Genomic DNA, 11010 nt, shown 5'->3' with positions numbered 1-11010 from the left:
GGGTATTAACTCCGGGAAGAGCGGTCGGCTGGGAAAGGCAGGAGCGAGCTCGACATCATCAGTACCGTCTTGGCGACCTACCAATCCTTAAATTACAAACCGTTCAAGTACCTCAGTGCTTGGCAGGAGGTGCGTGTGCATCCGAAGTATAGGGGAGGCGTATCATCCTCCTCCAGCTCCTCCAGCAAACGGTCGAGGTTGGTATCCCTATACGACGCCGACGAGGATGAGGTGGCTAGCCAGCTCGCCGGAGCTAACTTGGGTAGCCCCGACGCCGGCCCAAGCAGTTCCCAACGCCGGCCGCAAGGAAGGAAGAAGGCGACGACCAACCGCCTTCGCGTCGAGACTCCATCCGCACTCGCTCCCGCTCCCTTTGTGCCACCTCAACCCCCACCAACTCGTTGTGGATCCTTTTTGCCCAACTCAATTTGGCCGATAGGTCAAATATGACCCCCGAGCAACTCGATTCACATATGGCAATGATACGGGGTCTCCGAAGAACATTGGGGATAGGGCCGGAGGAATAGTCTTCCACGGGAGTATTTTTTAGCCTTTAATTATGTTTTTTTTATTTTTTAGAATTTTAATTATGTATTTTTATTTTTTAGGATTTTAATTATGTAATTTTTAATTTTTAGGATTTTAAGTTTGTAATTTTTATTTTTTAGGATTTAATTATTTAATTTGTATATTTAAATGTATTTTTAGTAATTGAAGTATTTAAATTAAATAATGGAATGGTGGGACCCTTGAGCATGTCCATGCAGAAAAGCATGGATGTGGGTGTTGTGCTCTTGGAGAAGAGCAGGACGTAAAAAAGTAATAAAAGTGGGTCCGGATCCACATCCGTGTTCTTGTCAAAGTGTACGGATGTGAATGCTCTAATGGTTGGGACGAGGTAGTAATAAGGTTGGAGAATAATGAATTATGATGAATCGATTAAAGATGTGTGACAGCTGTGGCTTTTGAGTAGCGCATGGTGGAAGCAATCATATAATGATAACTAAGATTGATAGTGTTATTGAGAAGAGCAAGACTGAAAATGATTATTGGGTTTGGGGAATATAGTGTAAACAAAGAGATAAGTTCAAATCCCTGTTGTAGAAGGGGCTGCGCCAATATCTCATTAGCAGCTTCGGAAGGGTGAAATCCATCCCAGAACACATACCCTGTGGTGTTGGAGCACGTCCCCACCGATCTTGAATTGCATAGAATCGATGTTTCTACTGTCCCTGTTCCACAACATGCTCTCCTCGCTTCAAACAATCCTGCAATTAATTAAACCGTTCATCGCATCAAATTCATTCATTCATTCGTAATGCTAGTAATAGCACTACTTACCACTGTCGCCGGGGTTGGTAATCATGTCCAGCAGAGGCTGGTAGATGTCCAAGACCACGAGTTTGAGGCCATACAAGCTGGCCTTTAGATTCTGGGACGCGGAGTTCAATTTCTGGTTGAACAATATGGCGTCCTTGTTGAGCCTCGCCACGCACTCATTGCTCCCTCGTCCGAATAATGTTATTTCCACGGGCAAGCATCCCACTGGCGGTAGGCTCGTCACTCCGATTCTCCTCGCTCCGAGTTTGTACAGATTCTGTCTCCCATCACCAACCACAAATTACTAGTAATTACTTGCCCCATTCCATAATAATATGATCATTTCTACTATGGAAAGTTGTCCTCCACTCATTGCCCATATAATATATTAATCTATTTACAACTTATACCATTAGTGTCCACCATTAAACACTAATAATAATATGGATCTCACTGTCCACTAACACTATTTAACTATCATTCACCTTCTCTCTTACTTTATCCATTGTGCATTAATTCTCGTGTCATTTAAAATGCACGTACCTGTATAAAGGAAGAGTAGGATCGCAGAGAATTGTTCGGGAGAATAGACGATGTTGAGCAAAGGATTAATGTAGTAATTCTGTAAAAAATCACTGCTCCCTGCGCTCAACAGGTGGATTCCTCCTGAGAATATGGCATCTTCACTACTTTGCTCTGCCATTCCTTGTAGTTTTGCAGCTGCTGCGTCAATGTTACATCCCTCTGCAAACTTAACCATAAATAACTCTGCATGCTTCTTTTATGCTATATACCAACTTAATGTAATAGTATTACTTACATATAGCTGGGCTGTTGTTTCGTAGTAAGCGGAAGCAGCCGACGCCAAGTTGACGCCACTCAGGATCCTGTCCCCGCGGGTGGCTTCTTCGCTGAGATACGCTGGGGGATACGAGCTGAAACCAAGGTTGTCGGCTGCAACAATATCATGGAAGGACGTAGAAAAAATATTACTAGTGCCTTTTTTTTAAAGAAAAGGAAGAACAAACCTTCGCTTAGAAATTAGGAAACTTCTTTAAATAAATACGTACTTCCTTTGTTAATTTGTTAATTGAGTTATTTTTTTCGTTGTAGATAGTTCCAAGATAATTGAGACGCTATTACTAGCGTTTGAAATTTTTTAAAAATAACCATAATTAAGAACGCAAAATAAAATGTCCCTAAATTGAGGATAAATTATCATAATCTTTTGCTTTTTAAGGACGCTTCTGTTTGTGTTAATTTTAGTTGGGACACAAACAATAAGGACACTTTATGAAGCGTTGGACGTGACACACAAATTAGCATCCTTAATAGCATTGAAAAGAGTCTTTAGTTGTTTTTTTGTTGTAGTGTTACTTTATCATCTCTTTTACTTTATTTCATCCACTTTAACACACTAAACATTTTTTTCTTAATCTTTGTGTCGAAAATAAGTGTTTCTATTAATAAGAAACGGAGGGAGTATATTCTTAGGCTTCTTTTCTAATTGTTTCCAATTAACCCTCTTCTTATCCAAACAAATAGTCTCTTTTTTAAAAGAACTTAAAGAATATCAATTTCGGCCCTTTTTATCATTCAACAATCAAGGAAAATTAGTCTTTACACCATTAGCATGGTAATAATGGCTAAGCATATATTTCAAAATTTTCATAAAAAAAAAAATTAAGTTACCGATGAAATCGATGGCGAGCTTCCCGTTGCAGAACCTTCCGATAGGGGCATGGGTGATATAGTCTCTTTCATAGGGAAGGAAGTCTGCTTTGATCAGCGTTTGAAGATTGTTGTTGTTTCCTACATCAACTACGGAATCACCGAAGATGGAACAAGATGTTCTCCACCAACAACTGATAACACCACTGAAATAGTAATACAAGCTAAAAATGTGCATATTCTTGATACCATTTCTTCTTTCCTTTCAATCTTGATGGAAGTACAGGGACTATTTATGGAGGTTAGTGGTAAGTAAACGGAAAGTAATAATTTCTTTTATGTATTCAAACATTATACGTGTCATAATTATGGTGTGCACAACATGAGTAGTATAGTGATGAGTCCGCGAATTTCTGGTGGTGATGAATGCAGGAAAAACGCAGATCACGACACAGAGAATTTACGTGGTTCGATTTACTGAGGTAAATCTACGTCCACGAGAAGAAAAGAGGGCAGAGTTGTATTGCTTGATCTGTTTTCTACAGCTTACAATACAGACTTGCTATTTTGTATTTTATCTCTAGAAAGCGAGACAGTCTTTAGAAGCTAACCCTATCTATCTGATCTAGGTTCTATTTATACATTGAACCAGATCGTGGCATGCAGCATCATTTACTAGGTAGTGGATGTCGTGGAGATCGTGGCGATCTTGCATGGGTCCACTATCCTGCATGAGTTAATGACTGCTTGACACCACTAAATAGATCGTGGGTGTAGTGGAGGTGGAAATCCTGCATGAGTCCACTATCTCCTAGTTCGGTCGAATACTGAGACCGAACTGCTGAATTATTGCCGAGCAGCTTTTGCCGATCTGAGAGTAGAGCTTGATGCCGACCTGAGAGCAGAGTTTGATTGGTTGGCTTTTACCGAGCTGTAGGCTGGGGCCGAACTCTTTGGTTGTGCCGAACTGAACTTCTTTAGTCATGCCGGACTGATACTCTTTAGTCATGCCGAACTGATACTCTTTCTTGGGCTTTAGGCTGATGGGCTTTACTGCTGTTGGGCTTGTTTAGTACGTACTCCATCACTACCCCCCCGGAAAGCGAAGTGAATTACTTCGGCATTCTGGATAAAGGTACGGGGTAAGTTGATGTTTGTCCTCGGTCTTATGAAGTGAACTCTTCTTTGACCGGACTCGTCTTTGGTCTGATGAAATAAACATCTTTGACCGGACTCGTCTTTGGTCTGATGAAATAAACATCTTTGACCGGACTCGTCTTGTGTCCTAATTCGGCGAGTTTTATCGCTCGGATCGGACTTTCCGTTGTCCTAATTTGGGGATCGGACTTTCCCTTGTCCTAATTCGGCGAGTTTTATCGCGTGGATCGGACTTTCCCTTGTCCTAATTCAGGCAAGTTTTATCGCGAGAATCGGACTTTCGTTGCAGTTCGTTTCAGACGAAGTGCTTGATTCTTAAGCTGAATTGCGGTCTTGTATCTTCTTTAGAAGCTTTGACTTCACAATCGTTAGCTTGCAGCTCGTTTCGGACGAACTGCTTGTTTAAGCTGAATTGTGGTCTTGTATCCTCTTTAGAAGCTTGGACTCACAATCGTTAGCTTGCAGCTCGTTTCGGACGAACTGCTTGTTTAAGCTGAATTGTGGTCTTGTATCCTCTTTAGAAGCTTGGACTCACAATCGTTAGCTTGCAGCTCGTTTCGGACGAACTGCTTGTTTAAGCTGAATTGTGGTCTTGTATCCTCTTTAGAAGCTTGGACTCACAATCGTTAGCTTGCAGCTCGTTTCGGACGAACTGCTTGTTTAAGCTGAATTGTGGTCTTGTATCCTCTTTAGAAGCTTTGACTCACAATCGTTGGCTTGTATATGTTCTAAGAAGGGGATCAGCCTTCGAAGAACAAGATACCTCAGTAACATTTGTAAGAGACGACACGCACATAGACAGACAAAACGCATATAGACAAATAAAAAGCACATAGAGACAAAGACCAAGCAAACCAAATAAAGCACATTGACCGAACAGGACTCAAGACTGACTGACCGGACTGTCTCTTACAAATGGAACTTTTTGAGGTTGGAAATGTGCCATGTTCGGGGTACCTGTTCTCCTGACATGTGAGCCAATTTGTAAGACCCTTTGCCGAGGACTTCTGACACCCGATACGGACCTTCCCATGTGGGTTCGAGCTTGCCCAGCTTTTCTGCTCGGCTTACTTCGTTGTTTCTCAAAACGAGATCTCCCACTTGAAATTGCAGCTTCTTCACCCTTTGGTTGTAATACCGGGCTACTTGCTCCTTGTACTTGGCTGCTTTTATGCATGCCAATTCTCTTCTTTCTTCGGCAAGATCTAGCTCGGCTCTCAGTCCGTCGTCATTCATTTCTGAGGAGAAATTTAGAGTTCGGGGACTGGGTACGCCGATCTCCACCGGAATTACGGCTTCAGTGCCGTACACCAGACTGTACGGAGTTTCACCGTTGGAGGTTGTGGGTGTAGTTCGGTAGGACCATAGGACTTGAGGGAGATTTTCTACCCATTGTCCTTTGGCTTGTTCTAACCGAGCTTTTAACCCTTTCACCAGGATACGATTTGTTACCTCCGTTTGTCCGTTTGCTTGTGGATGAGAGACCGAAGTGAACCGCTGTTGAATATTCAGCTCTTGGCACCAATTCTTGAACGTCTTGTCGGTGAACTGAGTCCCGTTATCCGAGATGAGGATGTGGGGTATGCCAAATCGGCACACTATGTTCTTCCAGACGAAATCCAATGCCTTCGAGCTCGTTATCGTAGCTAATGGTTCAGCTTCCACCCACTTCGTAAAGTAGTCCACGGCAACGATAAGGAATTTCATTTGCCGAGGAGCTTGAGGAAGTGGTCCCACTATGTCTATGCCCCATTGCATGAAAGGCCAAGGGCTTTGCATAGTGGATAGATCGGTCTGCGGCATCCTTGGGACATTTGCATGGATTTGGCACTTCGGGCATGTCTTGACGAGCTGCACTGCTTCTTGTACCAAGGTTGGCCAATAATATCCCCATCTTAGAACTTTTTTAGCTAAAGCTCTAGCTCCGATGTGGCTGCCGCACGATCCTTCATGAACTTCTCTGAGGATGTAGTCCGTCTCTTCTGGTCCTACGCACCGCAATAACGGCTGGAGGTAAGACTTTCTAAAGAGGACTCCTTCATGAAGTTCGTACCGAAGTGCTCGGCACGTGATCTTCCGAGCTTCTCTCTTATCCTCGGGCAATTGTCCTTGATCCAGATACTGCAAGATCGGCGTCATCCAGTTCGGCGAGCTGGATACTGAATGTACCTCGGCTTCATCAATGCTTCGATGCATTAATTCTTCCGCCTTTGAGCTCGGATCTGAGGCCAACTTACTTAAAGTATCTGCTCGGCTATTTTCCGCTCTGGGAATGCGGATTATCCGAAAATAGGAGAAACTTCGGCTGATGCTTTGCGCTTTGTCCAAATACTTCTTCATTCTCTCGTCACGAGCTTCACTTGTACCCAACATGTGATTTACTATGACTTGTGAATCACAATGGACTTTGAGAGATTTGACGAGCAGACTTTGCGCTAACTGGAGTCCGGCCAGGAGGGCTTCGTACTCGGCTTCATTATTAGTGGTGGGGAATAGGAACCGAAGTGAATAGGTTACCTCGTGTCCGTCGGGAGCGACGAGTAAAATACCAGCTCCGCTTCCCATCTTGTTTGAAGCTCCATCTACGAATCCGCTCCAGCAGTCTGGCGGTTCTACTTCGGATTCCAAGGGCTGTGCTAGTTCGGCATTGGCAGAATTTTTCTGTTCGGCAATGACAGGGATTGCTTGATCGAACTTGGCCTCTGCAAGAAAATCTGCCAAGGCTTGTCCTTTGATGGCTTTCCGAGGTAGGTACTCGATTGAGTGTTCTCCCAGCTCTATGGCCCATTTGGCGATTCTGCCTGATGCTTCTGGCTTGGTCAAAACTTGCCGAAGAGGCAGATCGGTTAAGACGCATACCTTGTGAGCATAGAAGTATGGCCGCAGTCTCCTTGCTGCATTTACTAACGCCAGAGCAATTTTTTCCAGAGGTTGATACCTTGTTTCTGGACCTCTTAATGCTCGGCTTGTAAAATAGATGGGAAACTGCTTTAGGCCTTCTTCTCGTACAAGCACCGCGCTGATGGTTTGATCTGATGCCGCTAAGTATAAGAATATTACTTCGGCTTCGGTTGGAGCAGAGAGAATAGGAAGCTCGGCTAGATAACTTTTGAGCTCGTCAAAGGCCTTTTTCTGCTCGGCTCCCCACTCGAACTTTGGTGCCTTTTTCAACACCTTGAAGAACGGCAGTTGCTTTTCGGCTGCTTGGGAAAGGAATCGATTCAGTGCGGCTAGACATCCGGTTAGCCTTTGCACGTCATGTATGGACTTCGGCATTGCCATGTTCTGAACGACTTGAACTTTTGAGGGGTTTGCCTTGAGTCCGTCCTTTGAAACCCAACAACCCAGAAACTTTCCCGAATCTACCAAAAAGGTACACTTTTGGGGATTAAGTTTGAGGTTGGCTTTCTTGAGCACGTTGAGAGTGGACTTGAGGTTGTGCTCGTACTCCGAAGTGCTTTTGCTTTTGACGACTATATCGTCAACATACACTTCGACCTCCTTTCCAATCAGGTGCCGAAAAAGCTTGTCTACCATCCTTTGATAAGTGGCTCCGGCATTCTTTAAACCGAATGGCATCTTTTTATAAGCGAAAATGCCGAAATCGGTAATGAAAGCTGTTTTCGGAGCGTCACTCTCATCCATCAGCACTTGGTGATATCCTTTGTATAAATCAAGAAAACAGAAAATTTCGAAGCCGATCAAAGCTTCTACTTTTTTATCTATATTCGGAAGGGGATAGCAATCTTTAGGACAGTGCTTGTTTAGATCGGTAAAATCTATGCACATCCGCCATCCTCCTTCTTTTTTCTTGATCATCACAGGATTGGCTACCCAAGAAGGATATTTCACCTCGAATAGTACATCCGCTTTTAGTAATTGGCGGACTTCGTCATGGATGACTTGGCTTCTTTCTGCCGCAAAGAGTCTTTGCTTCTGTTTTACTGGCCGGATTGAAGGATCAATATTTAACCGATGAGTGATTACCTCGGGGGGCACTCCGGTCATGTCCAACGGAGACCATGCAAAGACATCTTTGTACTCCTTGAGGAGCTGAATGGTCTTTTCCCGGAGTAGAGGCGTTCCTGCGAAGCCGATCTTGACCGCTCTGGATGGATCATCTTCGTATAACTGAACGGTCATTGAGTTCGGCTCTGAAGTGACTTCGGTCATCTCGCTTGCCTCTGACTCCGGTTGCTGTGATTGCTATGCTTGATGGTGCCGAACTGATTGCTCGGCACTTTTAAGCGCAATCTGCAGACATTCTTTTGCTCTCTTTTGATCACCTCGGATGACCGCTATCCCACCTTTAGTGGGGATCTTGATGGTGAGGTGATAAGTAGAGCAAACGGCCCGAACTGTGTTGAGCCAGTCTCTCCCCAGGATGATGTTGTACGGGGACCGAGCTTTCACCACAAAGAACTCGATCATCGTATTGGAGCTTGTAGGCGCTTTTCCCACCGTGATCGGAAGGCTGATAATACCTTCAGGGCGGGTGTCCTCCTGGGCGAAACTTTTCAGAGGAAGTGGAGCCGGACTGAGCCGAGCTGGATCCACTTCCATTTTATCGAAACATTCTTTAAAAAGAATGCTGACTGACGCTCCTGTATCCACAAATACTCTGTGGATCAGTTTGTTTGCCACTCCGGCTTGAATGACAATAGCGTCTTGGTGAGGAGAGATGGCTGGGACGGGATCGGCATCTGAAAATGTAATCACTTCGTCTTTCTTCAGCCTTTTATGTGTTGGCTCCTCTTGATTGGAACCTCTGCGTTCTGCTTTTAGGGACGACTTAGTCTTCCCGGCAGGGAGAGCATCAATAGTCTGGATTACTCCATCATATTGCGGCTCGTCGTCGTCTTCGGGATCCTCATGCCTTTTCGGATCCTGAGGATTGCAGTTCGCACCTCTCTGCCTTTTGTTCTTTTTCGGCTGCTTGCTTTGGTATTTTTTTAACGTTCCTGTTTTCACAAGAACATCAATACCTGCAGCCAAATTTCGGCACTCCTCGGTATCGTGACCGTGGGTTTGATGGAAGGAGCAATATTGATCCTGAGGTCACCGCGCGGCTGATTTCGTCATCCGCTTTGGTCTTTTGAACATATCGGAATGTAGTTCGAAAATTTCCGCTCTTGACTTGTTCAGCGGTACGAACTGAGCGGGCGGCTTCTCGGGATTGAGACGGGGTCCCAATCTGTCTTGCACCGGAGCCCTTTGAATTCTTTCAAATGGAGTCCGGCGAGGATGCCCCTGATCGCTATGATCGGGCTTCCTTCTGTCTCCTCGGGACGATGAGCTGTCTAACGACCGTTTGCGACGGTCTGCCTCATCGGCCCGGGAGTACTGGTCCACAATGTCCCACATTTCCTGAGCTGTCTGCGGACCGCACTCAACGAGCTTCCTGTAGAGAGCTCCGGGCAGGATTCCATTTTGGAATGCCGAGATGACAAGCAGATCGTTGAGATCGTCTACTTGTAGGCATTCCTTGTGGAATCTTGTCATAAAGTCGCTGATTCTTTCGTCGCGACCTTGACGAATGGAAAGCAGCTGAGCCGAAGTGATCCGGGCTTCCGCTTTCTGAAAGAACCTCCTGTGGAAAGCATCCATTAGATCTCGGTAGGATCTAATGCTGCCTTGAGGAAGGCTGTCGAACCACCTTCTGGCGTTCCCGATGAGCAGCTCGGGGAACAGCTTGCACATATGGACCTCATTGAGACCCTGGTTCGCCATGTTATACTGATAGCGTCCCAAGAAGTCATGAGGATCCACTAGCCCGTCATAAGTCATTGACGGTGTCCGGTAGTTCCGCGGCAAAGGAGTTCGGGTGATATCGTCCGAGAACGGAGTCTTTAATGCTCCGTACATGGCGAACCCGACATCTCTTCGGTACGGAGGAGATGGAGTTCTCCTGTGGTTCCGGTACCGAGGAGGAACAGGAACATGTCGGGGTTGAGGATTCTTTCTCCTGGAAGACACGTCACTACTGCGGTAGTGACTTTCATGTCTGGATGAGGAGGGAGAATCCGCCGTTGTCTTCTCCGGCTGTTGGCTCTTCTGCAGGAAGGTTAAGAACTCCTCCTGCTTCTCGGCCAAGAACAGCTTGACAGCTTCATTTAAATCGGGCTGCTGGGAAGACTCGGTGCGATGACTCCTGGAGTGGCTTGTTCCTTCTTCGTGAGAACCGGAGGTAGATGTCTCCCGAGGCCGTTTTTCAGACCTGCGAGCTGGACTAGCTTCCTCACGGTTATCACGAACGGTATTATGGGTGTTATGTGATCTGGTATGCATTTTTTTGGGGTGGAAAAAGGGTCAAAAATTCGCTTTATCACAAATTTTGGTTTTCTGTTTCCCACAGACGGCGCCAGTGATGAGTCCGCGAATTTCTGGTGGTGATGAATGCAGGAAAAACGCAGATCACGACACAGAGAATTTACGTGGTTCGATTTACTGAGGTAAATCTACGTCCACGAGAAGAAAAGAGGGCAGAGTTGTATTGCTTGATCTGTTTTCTACAGCTTACAATACAGACTTGCTATTTTGTATTTTATCTCTAGAAAGCGAGACAGTCTTTAGAAGCTAACCCTATCTATCTGATCTAGGTTCTATTTATACATTGAACCAGATCGTGGCATGCAGCATCATTTACTAGGTAGTGGATGTCGTGGAGATCGTGGCGATCTTGCATGGGTCCACTATCCTGCATGAGTTAATGACTGCTTGACACCACTAAATAGATCGTGGGTGTAGTGGAGGTGGAAATCCTGCATGAGTCCACTATCTCCTAGTTCGGTCGAATACTGAGACCGAACTGCTGAATTATTGCCGAGCAGCTTTTGCCGATCTGAGAGTAGAGCTTGATGC

At 45.2% G+C, this 11010-nt stretch overlaps 1 pseudogene; it reads right to left on the bottom strand.

Annotated features, from left to right (window-relative positions):
* Positions 1–939: 939 nt before the first annotated feature.
* Positions 940–3243, bottom strand: LOC121796753 (annotated as a pseudogene).
* Positions 3244–11010: the final 7767 nt, after the last annotated feature.

Source organism: Salvia splendens, chromosome 3 (assembly GCF_004379255.2).
Source record: "Salvia splendens isolate huo1 chromosome 3, SspV2, whole genome shotgun sequence".
Classification (NCBI taxonomy): Eukaryota; Viridiplantae; Streptophyta; class Magnoliopsida; order Lamiales; family Lamiaceae; genus Salvia; species Salvia splendens.
This window is presented reverse-complemented; position numbering and strand designations above follow the sequence as displayed.